Source organism: Sceloporus occidentalis, unplaced genomic scaffold (assembly GCF_023333645.1).
Source record: "Sceloporus occidentalis isolate IW3139 unplaced genomic scaffold, rSceOcc1.0.p SCAF_178, whole genome shotgun sequence".
Taxonomy (NCBI): domain Eukaryota; kingdom Metazoa; phylum Chordata; class Lepidosauria; order Squamata; family Phrynosomatidae; genus Sceloporus; species Sceloporus occidentalis.
Genome location: NW_028317158.1, coordinates 15,106 through 37,620, shown reverse-complemented (window position 1 = coordinate 37,620; position 22,515 = coordinate 15,106). Strand labels below are relative to the sequence as shown.

General features: G+C 42.0%; 9 non-coding genes and 1 pseudogene across 9 annotated transcripts; 1 reads left to right on the top strand and 9 right to left on the bottom strand.

The window, feature by feature from the left end:
* LOC149278838 (deleted in lung and esophageal cancer protein 1-like) overlaps positions 1–22,515 on the top strand; it is a 40,284-nt pseudogene that overhangs the window by 3,780 nt on the left and 13,989 nt on the right.
* Positions 323–393, bottom strand: TRNAG-GCC (transfer RNA glycine (anticodon GCC)). The gene has a single exon. It is a non-coding gene; the product is annotated as a tRNA-Gly (tRNA).
* On the bottom strand, positions 840–910 carry TRNAG-GCC (transfer RNA glycine (anticodon GCC)). Its single transcript has one exon. It is a non-coding gene; the product is annotated as a tRNA-Gly (tRNA).
* TRNAG-GCC (transfer RNA glycine (anticodon GCC)) lies at positions 1,837–1,907 on the bottom strand. The gene has a single exon. It is a non-coding gene; the product is annotated as a tRNA-Gly (tRNA).
* TRNAG-GCC (transfer RNA glycine (anticodon GCC)) lies at positions 2,338–2,408 on the bottom strand. Its single transcript has one exon. It is a non-coding gene; the product is annotated as a tRNA-Gly (tRNA).
* On the bottom strand, positions 2,794–2,864 carry TRNAG-GCC (transfer RNA glycine (anticodon GCC)). Its single transcript has one exon. It is a non-coding gene; the product is annotated as a tRNA-Gly (tRNA).
* Positions 3,252–3,322, bottom strand: TRNAG-GCC (transfer RNA glycine (anticodon GCC)). Its single transcript has one exon. It is a non-coding gene; the product is annotated as a tRNA-Gly (tRNA).
* On the bottom strand, positions 3,753–3,823 carry TRNAG-GCC (transfer RNA glycine (anticodon GCC)). The gene has a single exon. It is a non-coding gene; the product is annotated as a tRNA-Gly (tRNA).
* Positions 4,211–4,281, bottom strand: TRNAG-GCC (transfer RNA glycine (anticodon GCC)). The gene has a single exon. It is a non-coding gene; the product is annotated as a tRNA-Gly (tRNA).
* Positions 7,183–7,253, bottom strand: TRNAG-GCC (transfer RNA glycine (anticodon GCC)). Its single transcript has one exon. It is a non-coding gene; the product is annotated as a tRNA-Gly (tRNA).

Genomic DNA, 22,515 nt, shown 5'->3' with positions numbered 1-22,515 from the left:
GGGATGTTCGGTGGAACTTCGCTTTTCAATCAGCTGAATCAAACATTGAAAGCTCTCAGTTTAATATATAGATATAATAAATTTGACTCTTAGTTCATTTTAAGCAAGTTGGATTAAAAATGTAATTGCCACTCAGACCCTACAAAATCATTTTTTTTACTGAACAAGTTATCACAATTTTCTTTTTGTGTTTGAGAAATCCTAAAGCTCTAATAATATGGTTTCTCTTTATTACAAAATAATTAAAAAACAAAACAACAAAGTTTTTTTTTTGTAGTTAGGTGAAGGCCCCTTTGCAAAGTTAATAGCAGGAAAAGAATCTTGCATTGGCCGGGAATCGAACCCGGGCCTCCCGCGTGGCAGGCGAGAATTCTACCACTGAACCACCAATGCCCAGATGTTGAGTGTTTCTGAACAGCTGACTGCGTTTCTGTCGGAGACCTCAGTTTCCACGTCACATCCGTGCACACGTGTTACAACTGCTGTCAGTTTACATCTGTAAAGGGGGATAGTGTTACAGTCCCAAGAAGAGGCCATAATCTAAAACTAGAACATCGGTCGCTTAAAAGTAATGTGAGAAAGTTTTACTTTAATAAGAAGGTGGTAGATACATGGGATAGCCCCCAGTAGAAGTAGTGGAAGTTAATACGACGAGGGAATTTTAACATATATGGGATAGGCATATGGCTCCTGAATCTAAGACGAGACCAACGACTGATTAAGGTTTGATTCTTTACAGCAGGAAATTGGTAGAATAGATGGGCTGAATTGGCCTTATCTGCTGGCAAACTGCTTCCACTTAAAAAGAAAATTTTAGGTTAATAGAGGTAAAAGAATCTTGCATTGGCCGGGAATCGAACCCGGGCCTCCCGCGTGGCAGGCGAGAATTCTACCACTGAACCACCAATGCTTAGATGTTGAGTGTTTCTGAACAGCTGACTGCGTTTCTGCCGGAGACATCAGTTTCCACGTCACATCTGTGCACGCGTGTTACAACTGCTGTCAGTTTACATCTGTAAAGGGGGATAGTGTTACAGTCCCCATTCCGACTCTTTACAAGCTACATCATAACGAGAAGGGGTAGGTAGGAGAACATCTAGTAACCATGCTGCTGTGGACCACGACCCCTTTCATACTCATCCTTGTCAGACAAAACATTATATCAATGATTCTCCTAAGCCCCTGGCGGAGGCTTAACCTGATACAACATGGGAAGAGAACACAAAATTAGAGGGTAACAGGGTAACACAACCCTACTCTCATATGGATTAATTAAGAAAAGGTATGTCTACCAAACATTGTTGAATGACGGTAGATTTGGATTAATGCGCACAAATACCTGCATTGTTAATAATGTGGATTTAGTGGCCGTTACTGAGACCTGGTGCAATGAGCAAAATGATTAAGATGTAACACCAGGAACATGTTATACAGAAAGGATGGAGAAGGCAGAAAAGGAGGAAGGATTGCTCTTTATGTAAGAAATAGTTTAAAGGACAATTGTTAGAACAAGAGATCATAATCTAAAAGAAGAGCGTCAGTGGCTTGGATGTAAAGTGAGAAAGTTTTACTTTACTGAGATGGTGGTAGATAAGTGGAACAGCCTCCCAACAGAAGTAGTAAAGGTTAATAAAGTGAAGGAACTTAAAAGTGTATGGGATAGGTGTACGGCTTCTGAATCTAAGACAAGACCAATGACTGATTAAACTTTTAGTGTTTACAGCAGATAAAAAAGGCGGTTTAGATGCGCCCGAATGTGACTGATATGCTGGGAATTTCTATGCTTCGGTGTCCCCTTCAAAAGTAAATTTTGGGTTAATAGATGTAAAAGAATCTTGCATTGGCCGGGAATCGAACCCGGGCCTCCCGCGTGGCAGGCGAGAATTCTACCACTGAACCACCAATGCCCAGATGTTGAGTGTATTTGGACAGCTGACTGCGTTTCTGCCGGAGACATTAGTTTCCACGTCACATCCGTGCACACGTGTTACAACTGCTGTCAGACATCTGTGAAGGGGGATAGTGTTACAGTCCCAAGAAGAGGCCATAATCTAAAACTAGAACATCGGTCGCTTAAAAGTAATGTGAGAAAGTTTTACTTTAATAAGAAGGTGGTAGATAAATGGAATAGCCCCCAGTAGAAGTGATTAATACAGTGAGGGAATTTAAACATGTATGAGATAGGCATATGGCTCCTGAATCAAGACCAACGACTGATTAAGGTTTGATTCTTTACAGCAGGAAAGTGGTAGACTAGACGGCTGAATTGGCCTTATCTGCTGGGAAACAGTTTCCACTTCAAAAGTTAATTTTGGGTTAATAAATGTAAAAGAATCCTGCATTGGCCGGGAATCGAACCCGGGCCTCCCGCGTGGCAGGCGAGAATTCTACCACTGAACCACCAATGCTTAGATAGTGGATGTTTTTGAACAGCTGACTGCGTTTCTGCCGGAGACCTCCGATTCCACGTCACATCCGTGCACACGTGTTACAACTGCTGTCAGACATCTGTGAAGGGGGATAGTGTTACAGTCCCAAGAAGAGGCCATAATCTAAAACCAGAGCGTCAGTGGCTTAAAAGTAATGTGAAAAAGTTTTACTTTAATAAGAAGGTGGTAGATACATGGGATAGCCCCCAGTAGAAGTAGTGGAAGTTAACATGACGAAGGAATATATGGGATAGGCATATGGCTCCTGAATCTAAGGAGACCAACGGGCTGAATTGACCTTATCTGCTGGGAAACTGTTTCCACTTTAAAAGCTAATTTTAGGTTAATAGATGTAAAAGAATCTTGCATTGGCCGGGAATCGAACCCGGGCCTCCCGCGTGGCAGGCGAGAATTCTACCACTGAACCACCAATGCCCAGATGTTGAGTGTTTTTGAACAGCTGACTGCGTTTCTGCCGGAGACATCAGTTTCCACGTCACATCTGTGCACGCGTGTTACAACTGCTGTCAGACATCTGTGAAGGGGGATAGTGTTACAGTCCCAACAAGAGGCCATAATCTAAAACGAGAGCATCAGTGGCTTAGATGTAATGTGAAAAAGTTTTACTTTAATAAGAAGGTGGTAGATACATGGGATAGCCCCCAGTAGAAGTAGTGGAAGTTAACATGACGAGGGAATATATGGGATAGGCATATGGCTCCTGAATCTAAGACGAGACCAACGGGCTGAATTGGCCTTATCTGCTGGGAAACTGTTTCCACTTTAAAAGCTAATTTTAGGTTAATAGAGGTAAAAGAATCTTGCATTGGCCGGGAATAGAACCCAGGCCTCCCGCGTGGCAGGCGAGAATTCTACCACTGAACCACCAATGCCCAGATGTTGAGTGTTTTTGGACAGCTGACTGCGTTTCTGCCGGAGACATTAGTTTCCACGTCACATCCGTGCACACGTGTTACAACTGCTGTCAGACATCTGTGAAGGGGGATAGTGTTACAGTCCCAAGAAGAGGCCATAATCTAAAACTAGAACATCGGTCGCTTAAAAGTAATGTGAGAAAGTTTTACTTTAATAAGAAGGTGGTAGATAAATGGAATAGCCCCCAGTAGAAGTGATTAATACAGTGAGGGAATTTAAACATGTATGAGATAGGCATATGGCTCCTGAATCAAGACCAACGACTGATTAAGGTTTGATTCTTTACAGCAGGAAAGTGGTAGACTAGACGGCTGAATTGGCCTTATCTGCTGGGAAACAGTTTCCACTTCAAAAGTTAATTTTGGGTTAATAAATGTAAAAGAATCCTGCATTGGCCGGGAATCGAACCCGGGCCTCCCGCGTGGCAGGCGAGAATTCTACCACTGAACCACCAATGCTTAGATATTGGATGTTTTTGAACAGCTGACTGCGTTTCTGCCGGAGACCTCCGATTCCACGTCACATCCGTGCACACGTGTTACAACTGCTGTCAGACATCTGTGAAGGGGGATAGTGTTACAGTCCCAACAAGAGGCCATAATCTAAAACGAGAGCATCAGTGGCTTAGATGTAATGTGAAAAAGTTTTACTTTAATAAGAAGGTGGTAGATACATGGGATAGCCCCCAGTAGAAGTAGTGGAAGTTAACATGACGAGGGAATATATGGGATAGGCATATGGCTCCTGAATCTAAGACGAGACCAACGGGCTGAATTGGCCTTATCTGCTGGGAAACTGTTTCCACTTTAAAAGCTAATTTTAGGTTAATAGAGGTAAAAGAATCTTGCATTGGCCGGGAATAGAACCCGGGCCTCCCGCGTGGCAGGCGAGAATTCTACCACTGAACCACCAATGCCCAGATGTTGATTATTTTTGAACAGCTGACTGCGTTTCTGCCGGAGACATTAGTTTCCACACGTCACATCTGTGCACGCGTGTTACAACTGCTGTCAGTTTACATCTGTAAAGGGGGATAGTGTTACAGCCCCCATTCCGGCTCTTTACAAGCTACATCATAACGAGAAGGGGTAGGTAGGAGAACAGCTGACTTTCTGCCGGAAGAATTAGCGTCCACGTGTCACATCTGTTAGAAAAGCTGTCAGACATCCATAAAGAGGGCTAATATTACATGGTTCAAATATTTTGACAGTTATAGAACCTTAAGAATTCTTGGAAGGACCATTTGCCATCCCTCGCCTGTGAACCGCATCAAGCCTCCCAACCTAGATGGATGGCATCAGGCCCGGACTGGGACAAAAAATAGAGTAGTTCACAGGAGGGTTAGTGGCTGCGCTCTCACGGATGTGAATATGTGAAAGAAAGAGAAAGACAATATGTCTCAAAGCTTATTTTTTGTAAAATGAAAGCCGCAAGTGGCTACTCACATTTGGTAGGGGCTTTTTCAGTTAGCCCCAAAGTATGCGCTTGGGCGATATAATCCTCGCCTTAAGGATTTCTTTGGCAGCACTATGTAATATGGGTTTCTTCAGTTAGCCCCGGGATGTGCATTTAGGCGGTATAATCCTCGCCTTGGAATTTCTTTAGCCTCAGCCTTTGGAGCAGTCTGGAGTGTCCACAGTTCCTTTTTGGTGAGCAATGATAGAATTGCTCACTCCTCCCCACCAAGGATATAGTGGTGGCTGACAAGGCATTCTGTCTTATAAATTAAAAAGGTCCAGGAGCAAGATAAAATAGTTTTTTTAAAAAACTTATTTATTTTAAACTTTTGGTAATAAAAAAAAAAAACAGTAAAAACCAACAAAAGGTTAATATAAAATAATACACAAACGCGTTTGGAAGCCTGTGCTAGGCGAAACGCGTTTGTGTATTATTTTATATTAACCTTTTGTTGGTTTTTACTGGGTTTTTTTATTACCAAAAAAGGTGATAAAACCATTTTCCGATATATAAGTGAAAGAAGAAAACGTAAACCAGGAATGATTAGATTAATGACAAACGAAGGGAGTTACATCAATGAGGATTAAGATCTATCCGACTGCCAATTAAATACTCAGGTGAAGGTGAGGGACTGGTGTTACCAATTAGAAATAAGGAGACGTTTGAAACAGCTTCTATTTGAAGTCTCCAAAGTAAAAACAGACAAATCCATTGAGATCCACCCAGAGTTATTAAAAGAGTCTTGGAGTGCCCTGCCAGAACTACAGACCAGTAAGTCTTGTGTCAGTAGTTGGGAAATTAATGAAAACCATTCCAAAATGATGGGATTCTTAAATAACTGGCTCCAATCCCAATTGTCTTTGGGTGTGGATGTTTAAATAGTAGAATGGAGGCAGGAGGTTGTAGTTATTGGTGTATATTCAGTGGAAGTCAGGTACCTCCGTATTGGGATTCGTACATTTTAGTATTTTTATTGGCGATATTACAAAAGGTCTTAATGGTAAGGTATATCTTTTCTCAGATTATACAAAAGTCTCCAACAGGGTAGACCGTCCTGGTGGAACAAGCCAAAGGGCAAATTATTTAAGTGCATTCAGGGCCGGCCCGACAATGGAGCCAAGTGGGGCAACCGCTCCAGGCGGCACTTTTGAAGGGGCGGCACTTTGCCGCCCCAAGCCCTTTTTTTTTTTTTTTAAAAGCGAAAGAGAGAAAGGGTCGAGTGGTTTTCGCTTACCAAGCTGTCAGTACCCTCTCGGCGCCCCTCTCTCTCTCCTCTGCGGCGAGTCTCCCTGTTCGGTCTCGGTGCCGGCTTGTAATGCTGAGTGCCGGAAGATTTCCGGCGCTCAGCATTACAAGCCGGCACCGAGACCGAACAGGGAGACTCGCCGCAGGACTGCTGAAAGGTAAGTACAAGGGGGGGGCACGGAGGGAGAGGAAGGGTAGATAATGGGGGGGGGCGGCAGGGACGGAGGGAGAGGAAGGGTAGATAAGGGGGGGGGGGTGGCATTTTAAAATTCGCCCCAGGCGGCATTTTGCCTTGGGCCGGCCCTGAGTGCATTAGAAGAATGGTTGAAAGTGCGGCATCTGCAGTTTAATGTTGATAAATATAAAATAATGCACTTGGGAAGTAAAAATCCCAAGACAGAATATAGCATTGGGGACCCTGTTCTGTCCGTGGCAACAGAAGGAGTAATTATTTCTGAAGACTTGAAGGTAAGCAGTCATTCAATAAAGCAAAAAGCAAGCAAAATGTAAGGAAGACGAAGGGAGCTCAGAGAGGTGAGAGATGTGATAGCATTTAAATATTTAACCAGATTTAACAAAGTACAGAAGGGCATTTTATGTCAAAGAAGGAGAAATATAAGAACAAGAGGTCTTAATCTAACACTAGAGCATCTTACTAGATGTAAGGAAGTTTTACTTTAATGAGAAGGTTGTAGATAAATGGTTCCCAGCAGAAGTGGTAGAGGATAATACACTGAGGGGATTTAAACATGCATGGGATATGACCATACCTGGGAACTTCTCGGCTCTGGGTACCCAGAGCCTTCCCTTTGCGGGACCGCTGACGTCGGGGGAGTTCCCGCTGACGTTGGCAGCGTTCCCGCTGACTGCAGCGGGAAGCACCCCCATTTCATGGAAAAAATGGGCGGGGAGCGCGGCGTGTCAACACCGAAGAAGCAGCGCCCACCCCGCAATCTTCGGGTCAAACCCGGAGAGTTCCCAGGTATGGATATGACTGATTTAAGGTTTGAGTCTTTACAGCAGGAAAAACAGGCAGACTAGGCGGGCCGAATGGGTCTTATCTGCCATCAAACTCTTTGATTATACGTCCATTTCCAATAATGAAAAAGAATCTTGCATTGGCCGGGAATCGAACCCGGGCCTCCCGCGTGGCAGGCGAGAATTCTACCACTGAACCACCAATGCTTAGATGTTGACTGCCTTTGAGCAGCTGACTGTGTGTCTGCCAGAGGCATCAGCATTCCACACGTTATATCTGTGTACACGTGTTACAACTGCTGTCAGACATTAGTGATAGGGGATAGTGTTACAGTCTCAATTCCTGCTCTATACGAACAGGATCATAAGAAGGAGGGGAAGCTTTTTGGTTCATGTCCCATAGACCGCAGTCTGAAAGACTTAAAAAAGGTTTCCTGTTTGGCTGGAACGCTGCTCCAAAGGGTCCGAGACTGGGTTTTCTCCCTAAGGGTCTGCGCTTAAATCGCCTCCAGGGTGATGGCTGGTGGTGTGAAGCCTATAACTAAAATGATAAAAACCGGTTGGTTTACATCATTTTGCATGGCTTTGTATAACCACGCAACGTTATCAACGTGAGCACCCTGTGATTCCTCAAATATTAACCCTGTAATATTCTGAGACAGAACATTTTGGCTGCCACTATTAGCAGTGATTTTCTAACAGTGGACTTTATGGAAATTATGACTTGGCAAGATATTCTAAGGAAAGCCACCTGTAATCAAGCATGGTTTTCAGCTGTGATATAAGTGAGAAAAGCAACAAGCTTAAATATTATTAACCCCTTAATGACAATTGCCTGTTCTGGCACGTCACGGAAAAACAAGTCGTTTACGACAATTGACGTGCCAGGACCGTCATGTCTGGCATTCAGCAACGCCACGATCAGCACTAGGGGCCATGTCTGGCCCCTCCCCGGGGTGTCAACATCCGCCATACGCCCGTTTTAAAAGCGTTTAGGAGGCGATCAACGATCACCTCCTAAACTTAAATGGTGTCGCTGGAATTCCTCGATCAGGAGGCATTCAGTGACACCAAAAACTTACCCCAGGACGGGCTGCACGCCATCTTCACCATCCGCAAGATGGCGGCGGCCCGGGAAAAAAAATAATAAAGATGCAAAAGTTCGCTAGATGGTCTCCAGACCCTCTAGAGAACTCTGGCTCCACTTGCAGGTTGAATACAGGTACTGCATTCAACCATGCAAGTCAATGGAGCCCAGCTTTCTAATCACAGTGTGATTAGTAAAAATAAATAAAAAAATAAAATTAATAATAATTAGAAAAAAATTGTTAAAAAAACAGTAAAATGTAAAAATAATTTCCCACTGATGTCACTATCAGGGGAACCTTCAAGTTAAAAAAAAAGTTAAAAAAAATAAAAAAAAGGCAAAAAAAATAAAATATATATATAAAAAATATATTTTTGTGAGCAAGTCCTAAAATTAGCACATTAGCTTAAAACAATTCTCGCATGGAAAGAGTTAAAATACTGGCATATTAAATGCCCATGGGGTGTCTACTTTAAAAAAATGTATGATTTGATGGGGTAAATTGAATTGGCCGGGTTCAACAAGGTCCCAATTAACACGAGGGGAAGGATGGCCACACATCTAATTTCCAATAAGAAAAATGCACACGTACCAAATGTGGCCTTTTAGTTCCCCCAAAAAATGACAAACCCATGCATGTGGGGTATCACTGTACTCAGGAGATGTTGCTGAACACATATTGGGGTGTCGTGTGACAGCGGCATATACCAGGAGCTGTAAATTCATACATAAAGTAGGTGTGTGTGGGAAAAATACACACACAAAAATACTACTGCAAACTTTGAAAAAATGCTGGTGGTAAAATGTGTGCATGCAAAGAGTTAAAATACCAGCATTTAAAATACCCTGGGGTGTCTAGTTTTCAAAAATATATGGTTTTATTGGGCATACTGAAATGGCCCGGCTCAAAGATGTACCAAATAGGGCATGGGCAGTGGATCCCCAAATGCCAAAGTTCAACATTGAAAAATGCGCATGCCCCAAATGTGGCTCTTTTGCCCCCGAACAGCCAGGCAAAATCATTCATGTGGGGTATCACTGCGCTCAGGAGATGTTGCTGAACACATATTGGGGTGTTTTGTGATAGTGACATATACCAGAACCTGTTTATTCATACCTGAAGTAAAATGTGTGTGACAAAACAAATGCAAAAAAATGACTACCACAAAGTTTGACAAAGACTGGTGGTAGATATGGTGCATAGAAAGAGTTAAAATACTAGCATTTGAAATACCCTGGGGTGTCTAGTTTTCAAAAATATATGGTTTTGTTGGGCACACTGAAATGGCCCGGCTCAAAGATGTACCAAATAGGGCATGGGCAGTTGATCGCCAAATGCCAAAGTCCAACATTGAAAAATGCGCATGCCCCAAATGTGGCCCTTTTGCCCCCAAACAGCCAGGTAGATATGGTGCATGAAAAAAAAAAAAAAAAAATTGATTACACATATACATTGTGAGTGCATAGCATTGACACACAGTGTCACCATCTGCACACAATATTACACTATTATTGTTTCTTTCTGTTTTCATGTTTTGACCGGTATACACGAGCGCCCCCTAGCGGTTTTTTGTTCTGATTTTCACACCCGGAGAGTGTTGTTTTTACGGGTTGCAGCTGGGTATCCGGTTCAGCGACACATAGGAAAGTATATTTATTTTCTCTCTATACACCTTCTTTCACACTGGTTTTCATCATCTTCTTTTGATACAGATATGGTGCATGGAAAGAGTTAAAATACTAGCATCTGAAATACCCTGGGCTGTCTAGTTTTCAAAAATATATGACTTGATGGGGTAAATTGCATTGGCCGGCTTCAAATATACCCGAAATGGCAAATGGGAAGAATTACCAGATTTGGAAAAAATGGCTTTGAAATAGCAAAACGGTACCTGTACTTATTGCCCCATAACGTGCAAAAACAAGCAAAAAAACCATAAAAACATTGGGTATTTCTAAACTCAGGACAAATAGTAGAATCTATTTAGCAGGTTTTTTAAAAGTTAGAAACAGTCATTTTTTTCTACATTTTTCACCATATTTTATACTTTTTTTAATAGTAAATAATATGATACAATCAAAACAATGTCATCTAAAGAAAGCCCTTCTTGTCCTGAAAAAAACAATATCTGTGTGTGTGGGTTCAGTAAACGGGAAAGAAGAAAATTACAGCTAAACACGAGAAGCGCAGAAATGTTAAAACGGCCATTGTCACGAAGGGTACAAAAAGTAAAATCAGCCTTTGTCATGAAGGAGTTAAATCATATGGCGTCGGCTCCGGACTGAGTGAATCTGTCCATTCACCCTGATATTGGGGTGAAAACCCTGACGGACAAACACTCTGATGCCAAGTCACACTCACTGGCAGCCACTCAATCCCGCATATCACTCTGACATGCTGATACAAACTCAAACATACGCATTCAACATCTCAGACTTGCATACCAAACTCAGCCACACACACTCACACTCACTAAATTTCCATCTCGCAGGATGATCGCTCATCTTACTATCTTCCTGTGCAAATCATCCGGATGTATAACATCACATGTCCGATTAAATACACCACATTGTATAAAACTAGCGTATGTGAATGGCGTGGGTAATGCATTTCTATCAATGTGCCAATTGCTCTGTTAGAGAATACCTTCTTTCTTTTATTTTGGTGAGTTTTTTTTTAACTTTAGAAGTTAGTTGCAGGGAAAAAAACCCTGCATTGGCCGGGAATCGAACCCTGCTTTGTGTATAGGTCCTCCACGATCCGCGTGTGGAGTATATATAAAGAAAAATAAAAAATAAAAAACACAATGGTGTGGTATTTCAACAGAGTTCTGGCACGCCAGAACAGGTGTACACTTACAGTTGAGAACCGGTGTGTCTGGCGTGTAGAAATTTGACTTCCTCCGTCCTTCCCGATTACGTGCTTGTATATGAAGGTTTAGATGTGAATTGATCCACCAAGCATATATATATAAAATGGGAATTTATTCTGGGCACATGCCCGGTATAATAAAATACACTACGTGCATAGGATATACCTATATCACGTTTAAAATTAAATATATAAAAAAAACTAATTAAAAGTAACTTAAAATAAAATAAAATAGTACAGTCCAATGTGTATGAGGACGGGAGCTCGATCCGTCCTTCTGCCTCAACGCGTTTCGCCTGTGTAGCGGCTTCCTCAGGAGTATTCTGTGTGTTGTCTCGTTGGTCTTTTTATCTGTGGGGAGCGCCATGTTTGATCTCTCCCCTCCCGGCGATGAACAACGAAAGACGCCGGGAGGGGAGAATACACTGACGTCAGACGTACAAACGTCAGAAATCAAACATGGCGCTCCCCACAGATTGAAATACCACACCATTGTGTTTTTTATTTTTTATTTTTCTTTATATATACTCCACACGCGGATCGTGGAGGACCTATACACAAAGCTTGATCATCTTTTCTAAAGTGTGAGTGCATATACACCATTTCTTACGCTAAAAGTTTACCTGACATACCACACTCGTACTCCAGTGTGCCAGCCCGGTCCTGTTTATATCCCACTAATGCCTCCAAAAACCAACACCATAACATGAACAAAGATCTGGAAGAAACTCTTACTCCGCAGATGTTAGTATCTATAGATTATGACCTTTTTGTTTACTTTTCTAGATTCGTGGGGAGTATGAACATCGACTGGCAGAAGCTGATAGGGTAGAAAAGCACATTATTGAGGCACGAGCCCGGGCTTCTGCGGAAGAAGAACGGATCCTTAACCGATTGAAAGAGGAGGCCGGAGAGGCGTTTGAGTCTCTGGGGTTACCCCCAGGTAATCAGGCAACTCAGTTGATCGGCATATTATTGTAGCAGGGAATGCGTTTCTATTTTTCTAGTTTAATATTTATAAAATATTCACTTGAACTTAATTTTTAAAATGTTTAGGATAAAAGATTTTTTGATCTACCTGTTATCAGACTCTCTGAGCTCGCCTCCTCCTGCTTTCCTTCTTTCTGCAACAGTTTTATATATTTATATATATATATATATATATATATATATATATATATAATTATTTTATTTTTGATATTTTATTATTATTATTATTATTATTAAACAAATAATAATAATAATATAATATAAAATAATACAAATAAAATAATATAACAACAATATCCATAGCTGATATGAAATAGGAAATTGCATGAATTAAAATAAAAGTAATATCTAATGTTTATAACCAGCCAGTCTAGAAGCAAGTTGCATTTTGGGATACATTATCACCATTCATTAGATGACATGGAGTGTAATTAAATAAAATAATACAAATAAAATAAGAAATTATATTTAAAACGTCTATAAAATGTGTTGATTTCTTTTTATGACACTACCTTTACCAATACTTCCGTGTAAGTGACTTTACTGATTGCTCCGAGATCCTCTCTATGGTTTCAATAACATCCTAGCAAGTTACATAAATTTCAGGTTATCTTTAAATAACCTCTATAGAATCCTCGTTATTTTTCAAATGAATGAAAATTTCAATAGTTTGTTATTTTTTGTTTATTTTTTAAGTGGAGTCGTACTTCAGGTGGTGCGTAGACAGCAACCTTCTAAAGAAACATAAACTTATCTCGCCAGATGATTACATAACAGATGTTACTCCTGTAACCAAGGCACCCAAAGGTTGGTTTTCTCTATTATATAGCCGTAAAAAGGGATCTCCCACCATTTGTTTTTACGCGTATTACGTGTTTTCAAAAATATGAAATTGTTTCTAGTTGGTTCTAGTGGTTCTATTTTTTTTAGATGATACAATATTTTCCAACAACTTCATAATTGTCGTGCGCATGTGTTCTAGTTCGGTTACCTTATCGTAATCACAGACTTCATTAGCATTGCCGTAAAGCATCAGCTCAGTGGCTTTCATGGGTTCTGCTTCTTAACTTCAATGTCTTTGAATAAGATGTCATCCAGAATGTATCGCAGCCTGCCAAGTACTCTGCTCTGCAATCATACGTTTGTATGTTTTGGATATTTATCGTTACATATATATTTCTGTATTTTAGGCAAACCAGAGCCTTCTTTTTGCAAGGAGACCTTCAGCTTTCACCAGCACATTTCTAGAAGCCCAGTCGATGATGGCTACACAGAATTCCCGATTCCAGAACCGGAATGTGAGAGACGGACCTTAGAATCGTCTTCGTCCTCCCTAACGTTATTATCAGCCTCAGACATTGAAGATCAGAACAAGAAGAAATCTACCAAAGTGTGTTTTATTCATATTATATCGTATATCGTACTATATAAAAAGGAATTCTGGGGCAATAAGTGCTCTTATCACCATAGCAACCAGCGCAATATGCCCACTGATCGGACCATCCCATTGGCTGCTATGGTGATAAAACAAATTTTGCACCAAAATTGACCAAATTTGTACTTTTCTCCATAGTGACGTATATGTTACTTACCCAAATTCAATCCTTCTGGGATCAATGACCTAAATATGACGTTTTTGCAGAAATCCACATCAGGAAAACCACGCTCGTGGAAACAGGAGATGAGCACAGAAGACAAGGAGAGAGAGCGATCCCACCTGGCCAAGCTAGAAAAAAGGCACAATTTCCTGAAAAATCCTCGTTTTTTGCACGGGCGCTCGCTCATCGCTCCAGCCAAGAAAACCGAAAAAATAATATCTGGAAGAAAAAGAGTCGTGCAAGAAAGGTAAATATTTATTTTCAGTTATCTTGTTAACTTTTAAGATTCAACTCTTGGGGTTCCACAGAAGTTCTTACTTTGAGGAGAGGATTATGGAACAGCCTCCCAGCAGAAGTGGTAGAGGGTAATACAGTGAGGGTATTAAACATGCATGGGATAGACATACGGCTCCTGAATCTAAGACGAGACCAACGACTGATTACCATCAGACTAGACAGGGCTTTATGGGGCCGATCTGCCACCATTCTATGTTTCTTTGTTAACACGTACATGACAAACGGGTTCACCTCCTGGAACGAGAGCAAATACCGAGACCTGTTTCCAAATCACAACAATAGAGGGGCTACTCTCTGGTGGTCTAAAGGCAAGAAGCAGTAAATTGGCTTTATCCCCGCTATACACACTTGAATTGTCCTGTAGATCTGATGTTTAACCCATTAATGACAAAGCCTGTACATGTACGGGCTCAAAATACATTGTTTTCAATGGGTTTAGGGGCCGCCCATTGTCCTTAAGGGGTTAAATGTGATGGAACGTGCACCATGCGAAAGACCTATACACTACCATTCCCCAAATTTTGGGGCCACTCGGCTGTTTTCATGGAAAACGAGGACATTTCTGGCCGTAACATAATTACAAAAGGGTCTTCTAACCATCAATTAGCCTTTTAAACTTAAACTTGGATCAGCGAACACAACGTGCCATTGGAACACAGGAGTGATGGGAGTGATAAAGGGCCATTGGAACACAGGAGTGATGGGAGTGATAAAGGGCCATTGGAGCACAGGAGTGATGGGAGTGATAAAGGGCCATTGGAACACAGGAGTGATGGGAGTGATAAAGGGCCATTGGAACACAGGAGTGATGGGAGTGATAAAGGGCCATTGGGACACAGGAGTGATGGGAATGATAAAGGGCCATTGGAACACAGGAGTGATGGGAGTGATAAAGGGCCATTGGAACACAGGAGTGATGGGAGTGATAAAGGGCCATTGGAACACAGGAGTGATGGGAGTGATAAAGGGCCATTGGAACACAGGAGTGATGGGAGTGATAAAGGGCCATTGGAACACAGGAGTGATGGGAGTGATAAAGAGCCTCTGTACCCCTATGAAGAGATTCCATAAAAAATCAGGCATTTCCAGCTACAATAGTCATTTACAACATTAACCCCGTCTGCGTTGGTTTTCTGATCGCATCTGTTCCCGTTTAATCAATGCCGTAACTAAACCCAGATCCAATGCTTTCTTTCCAGTAATCCGTACGAGCCGGTGTTTATTCCCAACCCACCCGTGGTCTTCTTTCCAGACTATGAAGTTGGCCAGATCTACGAGGTGGGTTCAACCAGCATAAGACATGGAACGGGATATATATATATATTTATAATGATAACTACCACAGGTGTATGCTGGCCAATGTTTTGTTGATACATTCAGTGCATCTTTGATGTAAAGGAACTCTGAGTGTTTAAAAAAATGTAACAAATTATTAGGATATTTAATAATTCAGTGAATATTTCTACCCTCCTGTTTTCTTCTAACACAAAGACGACGGTGGAATTAAGGAATATGACTGCTTCCAGCCGCCACGTCAGAGTCATCCCTCCATCTACCCCGTATTTCTCCATCGGCCTGGGTAAGTCAATCGTGACCACCTTAAATTATTATTATTACCTTTTATTTAGCACCAACACATTACGCAGCGCTGTACAACTTAAATGGGGCAGTTAGCACACATAACAAATATACATTAATACACATAGACGCACCAGGAGATGAGGACCCGGCCCGTGAGCTGCCTTCTAGCCTTATGGTACTTTATACAAGGTTCCTGGTAGGAATGGTGGGCTTTTGATGGCCCCCTTGAGAGCTTACAATCTAAAGGAAGGGGTCTCTATTAAAAGTCCAGAGGACTAATGTACGCCTTCATCTAGATCATGGAAGGACAGTCTCTTTGGGGCATATTGGGTTTGGCTGAAATGAACGTGGATTCACTTTGGCTGAACCAGCACCAAGTTGTCCTGTGTGTCCCGAAAAGCTCAAAATCCACCTGAGGTCAACTGAGTTCGCCTCCAAATTCAGATTTTCGATTTGCTTCACCCAGCGGTTCTCAATGTGGTTTTCATTCCACGGAAATGACAAACTGCGAAAATGTAGCAAGTGATGATTTTCACATACAGCATATGCAGCATTAAAAGTAAGGAACCAAATATTTGTTTTGGTGACACGATTGAAGCCCCGGGTGACCCTCTTTTCGAGACGCTGAGAAGATTTAATGTACGCAAGTTTATTTTACTACCCCAAAGATACAAAACCGTAATCTATGTATGGAGTGCTGGAAAACGGCTTAGTTTGCTGAAATAAAACATTTTGTTTGTCAGAATGGGTTAACTGTTGATCTTCATGAAGCCACTTCGAAAATCTTGGCCAATCTATTAGAAGTGTCCTGAGGAACGCTTCTAAACCACGATTTCTCTGTTTGGCCAGCAGGATCAATAGAACTATTACTGGGAAATTCTTCCACGGAGTCACATTGTATCTAACGCATTGACCTTCCTCATCCAGTCGGAAGCCATTATCACATTTTTATAAGGTCCTTTACCTGTCATCTTTCTTCTGTGCCTTTTAGGAAAGTTTCCAGGGGAAGGAGGCATCGTAGCTCCGGGAATGAGCTGCCATTACACCGTTCGCTTCATTCCGGACAGTCTCGCCGATTTTGAGGATTTTCTACTAATTGAGTCCCAAGCTCCGTATCCGGTACTTGTTCCCATCGAAGCAAGACGTCCGCCCCCGGTTTTAACACGTAAGCTCAGATCTAAGCCTTAAAAAAATGATGGGGTGTTTCTCGGTGGTCCAAATGCAAGAAAAAACTGAAAAAAAGTGTGCGTCCGAAAAATACTTCTCTTTTATGCCAGTCTTTCATTGGCGCGTTAAAGGGGCCATGCAGCCTCATCAAGAGGAATGCATATTAAACCCTTTTATAAGTTACTTGATATGCATTCTGTATCTGTAGGAAGAAACAAGTTAAAACAGTTACCTTTATCAGAAGCTGCAGCTCCAGAGTTTCAGTGCACCACCCCTTCTGCGCTCCAGTTTTCCCGGCACTTTTAGGAGATTTTTCCGCAGATGGATGGAAGGAATCTCTAACAGGAGACCCCATGCGTGTTTTCCATTGAGTGTAATATGTGTTTGTGTAATTGTATGGTTGTGTTATGTTTTTCTTGTGTAGTGCCTAACACCTTGGACTGCGGTCCTTGCTTAGTGGGCGGAGTTAAGGTCATGGAGTACTTCTGCCGCAACGAGGGAATGAGCCGCGGACGCTTCTGCGTAATGCCCAAGAGCGCGTGGCCTCCGGCTAACTTTCGGGTAAGACTATCTCATCTGCTGCCTGCAACCAACACCAGGAGACAGTAACTACGGATGTATTGAGCCATACAAAGGGGTGTATTCACTAAACTGTGAGGGCTTGCGGGCTGGAAAAATACTCGTGTTTGAAGCAGGAAACTCGTAGGATTTGGACAAATTTACGAAAGCTAACTCACTTTAGAACTCACAAAAAGGAAAAAAAAAAACATTTGCATTCACTAGCATGCAGGAAACATATAGAGGCACGTATATCTGCCCAATGATTATGGAATTACCCCACCTTACCGAGCATGAGGGGAAGAAATCTCAGCCCACCTTTGGTGAATTTTTCAAGTCACAGACGAGGACATGTAAGTTAACATTGAATTTGCACGTCCTCACCTGCAACTCGCAAAGTGTAAAGTTGCTGACTCTCGCATGCCCTCACAGAGAGTCTGGTTAACCTTTAACTTGATTGACAGTTTGACCAATAGACCCAAAAAAACTCTTCAACTTCTTCACAATTCAGTTAAAATTACCAGAAATCCTAATTCTTTCACTATTACTCAGGAATATATATATATATGGTTTTTTTAAGAGCGTCACTACAGCTGGCTTGGTGGAGGAAGGCCCATTTGGAATTCAACCTGTTCTGTTTGAACTATACCCTGGTCAAGAGATAGCTATTGAGGTAAGTGGCAGGTAATGTAAAATCATCGATAAACAGATAAAATCGGATATTTTTCTTTTATTTTTACTTTTTATTATGAATAAAATAGAAAAAATATGTATTCCTTTATCGTCATGGATAAAACAGAATAATATATTTTTTCAGTTTTTTGTTATGAATAAAGCAGGGTAATATATCTTTCTTTTATAACATTGGCTCTGCAAAAATGTAAGTTATATATATATATATATATATATATATATATATATATATATATACATCTGACCAAAATATGTACGTTAAATTCGTATAGTACTAAAAACTTCTCAGATGAGAGATTTTGTTGCTATTAATTATTATTTTTATTTTTTTTGCTTTTTGATCACTAGGTCGTTTTCTTTCCATCTTCTCCTGAAAAATACAACCATGTTTTTACCGTTGTTTGTGATAACTGCCAGGTTAAGGATATCACACTAACAGGTTAGTATATACTGGTCTATACTGTATATCACATTTATAGAGAACCTATAGATTCCATAGCTCTGTTACAGAAAAGGAAGAATACTGCCAGTACCCGAACAGCGGCTGTAACAGGGTCACCGTACCCAAGGCTGGGTCCCCCTGTTTGAGGGCTGAGGAATCACCAGTCAGTCCCTCATACGGATCGCACTCAGCTATCCACGGATCATCCAGACCACCATTCGTAGTAAACCAAGAAGAACTCCCTTTATTACAAACACACAGAATTTATATACAATCTCAATGCAATGTGTACCGAACCCAACCCCCAATCCCATCACTCACATCCCATCACAAATCCCATCAGTATACAGGGGATGTATCAGGTGAGGGGATTACAGAATACAATGGGTTCCCCCACCTGTGTTATCCCCCCTGTAGTGCGGGTGCCGTCTGGGCAGACAGGGCTGTGCTGGCTGATTAAGAGCCCCAGCCAGATTATAGGATCGTCTCTTTGAAGGCTGGGGCTGAATCCACATCAGTCTCTGGGCCGGTTACACAATAAACACAATATAATATATTACCGGGTCACAGTATACAGAACCGGACACAAAAGCGCTCCGTGACCCGGCTAAACTTCATATGACACATGAGCCAGCTAGCCTGGCCCTGTCACAGCGGCCCACGGGCGTATTATCTCTCACCCTCTCCGCAGAACACATACTTTGTATCGGGATACTGCTGCTCGTAGTTAGTCGCTTACGTATTTATTCTATTATGCAATTCTTGTTCACAGGTGTATATGTTTTGTGTATAGTATTTAATGAGAAGTATTTCTGCTTGCACCCAGGTTACGGAGAGATGGTGGGCCTGGAGTTGGTGTCCGTGAGTGGTGGAGACAATGAGACAGCAGCCGAGGATCTATCGGACCTCTCAGGCAAACACCTGCTACGATTCCCACCAACCAACCCGAGCTCCAGCGTGCAGAAGAGTCTGGCTATAAGGAACACCACGTAAGCAGATCTACGGTAGCTCTCCAGCTCTACCCCCCTGTGGACTGGAGCTAAAATTTGGGGTCTATTCACCAAATTGCAAGTTCATGTGAGTTGGTAAATGACGTGAGCTTTCAGCATTACAGGGAAGTCCCACTTGTATACGTAATATTACCAACAAAGTCTCCCAAGTAACGGGGCATTATTATTGTTATTACTTATTGTTTTATATAGCGCCATAAATTCTGTAGCGCTGTACAATGGGCAGGGGTTTTTTTTTTGGGTGCCAGGATTGTGGATCTCTGTAGCGGGCAATCTGTAAAAAGCACGCTTCCCCTAATGACATGCAGCCATGATCATAAAAGCCATCGCTCCTTATCGTCAACCCAAGGAACTGGTCCAGTCCAAATAAAAAAAAAACCAACAGTCTATAAATTAATCCAATCTGTGTTTAATGGCCCTTTTCTTTTGGCCAAATATTTTTTTATTAGGTTGCACTTTTTTGAGGTATGAAGGGGGGGGGGAATAATTCCTGACTCAGCTATCTTGTATGAGTAGGAGAGTCCAAGGCTGAACCCAACCAGCTTAAACTCCACTCCTTTAATATTTTGGTCCTCGCGAGTCTCTGTAGTGTCGTAAGGCGGCTGCATCTCGACCCCATCTCTACTTCTCATACAACCAGCCAGCTCGCCTGTGGCTGCTCACTCCGGCTTTCAATGCGAAATAAGAGCGTTAAATATTATTGTTTCCTTCGTTTTTTAGACACGTGGCTCTTCCTTACTACTGGCAGATCATCGACCCAAATTTACAAACCAGAAAACCTGAAGAAGGCACCAAACTCAACTTCAACGAAGATACCAAACCAGCTTTTAGCTTGAGTCCAACGCAAGGCGTCCTTCAACCTCATGAAGTCCACACGTTCACAGTAACCTACTGCCCCACAGAGGTAAAGAGCCCACACCCTGACATCAATGCCTTTAGTTCTTCTTCAGAGTGCAGAGGTATGACATCATATCCCGGCTCTCCGCCTTTTAAGGACGCACAGCGCCACTTCGAAGTCATTAAACTATGGAGGGTGCGCTGGCTCGGCTTGGTCCTTCATGGTGTTAAAGGGTCGGTTGGGTAGATCAGTGATCTCCTTTTAATCGGCCCGTTGAGTCGTGGCACTACAGGGAGCAGGGTCCATGCTACCACCCCCATGGACCTGCTGGCCTAGGTCTGGTAGCCCCATGCCACTCATTCCGGTTTAGATTAGATATGTAATTTGTATTCTGGGTTTCTGTAGACGTCATGCATATATATATGGATATATCGTACATATTAGAAGCCAGTTCCTTTGTGTTTACGTCACAGGTGGCGGATTATCACAGTGTCGCTCAGTTGCTGCTCCAGGACATCCCATGGCCCCCTAGGTGAGATGCAGAGTTGTTATAATTATGGGAGAAGGCTGAAAATATTCTTGTATGTAAAGCTAGGCAAAAACTGGTACTTAATGATCAATGGATTCAAATAAATGAAATCATGCTTAAAATATGAGCCACTAGTATGTTAACAAACACTGTATGCCCAGTAATAAAAACATAGCAGGGGATTAGGGCCAGATTCAAAGGGCCCACTTCTGCACCAAGAAGCCTCAACACCAGGGGCCCGTGTTACACCCCTGCAAAAAAAGTATGAACCTTTTATACTTGGCAAGTCCTCGTCTCTTCTTTCGATGGTGATGTACGGGTGGCACATGAGTCAGACGGGGGATCTGCGGCGGAATGGATGAGGTCTGGGGTGGACCATCAGTGAGTGTGGAGGAACAAAAATCACTATCCTCCAAGACCCGCCATTTAGCATGGGTGCATGTCATGTGTTACTGTCATGTGTATGGTGTTATGGTGTGCAATTGTCTGTAGGGAGGAGGCTGGCTCTCAGTGATGGAGGGTTCTGTCACAAAGTGTACGTTGTTATCATGAATGTGTGTCAGCATATGATGTCAGAGTGTATAAATATTAGTGTATTGTGTTAGCATGAGTGTGGGTTGTTAGCATATTGTGTTAGCGTGAGTGTGTTAGTGCATAAGTTAGTATTTGGTGTTAGCATGTGTATGTGTGTTAGTGTATGGTCTTAGCATGTGTGTGTTAGTATTTGGTGTTAGCATGTGTGTGTGTGTTAGTGTATGGTCTTAGCATGTGTGTGTTAGTGTATGGTGCTATCATTTGTGTTATAATTTGGTGTTATCATGTGTGTGTGTTATAATTTGGTGTTAGCATGTGTGTGTTAGTGTATGGTGTTATCATGTGTGTGTGTTATAATTTGGTGTTAGCATGTGTGTGTTAGTGTATGGTGTTATCATGTGTGTGTTAGTGTATGGTGTTATAATTTGGTGTTAGCATGTGTGTGTTAGTGTATGGTGTTATCATGTGTGTGTGTTATAATTTGGTGTTAGCATGTGTGTGTGTTAGTGTATGGTGTTATCATGTGTGTGTGTTATAATTTGGGGTTAGCGTGTGTGGGTGTCAGGGGTGAGCCTAGGCTTAGTAGTGTGACAGAGATAGTGTGTGTATGTGTATGGTGTTAGAGGGGGTTTGTGTTCCCGTTGTGTTCAGATAACCAGATTTTAATAATTTTATACTTGCTGTATTTAATTTTTGCACCGCTTTCTTCTCAGTGCAGAAAAGAAGGGTCTGACGGCTCTGTCCGCGCTGGAACCCACAGCGAATGATGTCATTGCCCTGGACGTGGACTTCAAAGGAGTCACTGAGCCGTTTAACGTATTGTTGGATCCATACACCATCATCTTCCCCGGAGAAACCTTTATAGGCACGACAGTGAGAAAGCCATTTGTGGTCAGTTTCATTTTCTTTATTTCGTAAATAGCTCATGAGCCTGGAGTTTAAGATGAGAGAGAGGGAAAGCCTATAATATATCTGCCGGGACCCGCGCTTGGGCCTATACTCGGATTGTGTTATCCATTCATTAATTTGTGTCATTTCAGATGTGGAATAATAGCTGCTCTGCTATTAACTTCAAATGGGAAACCGCTACATCCCGCAACATCGTTCAGATTGTACCAAAGACTGGAAGTATTGGTAATTCACATCCTTTTCTACTCATAATAAATCACTAGTATTTAGGTTTCTAGTCATTTCTATTTTTTGAAAAGACAGCTTTTTACTGAGAGGGTGGTATATAAGTGGAACAGCCTCCCAGCAGAAGTGGTAGAGGGTA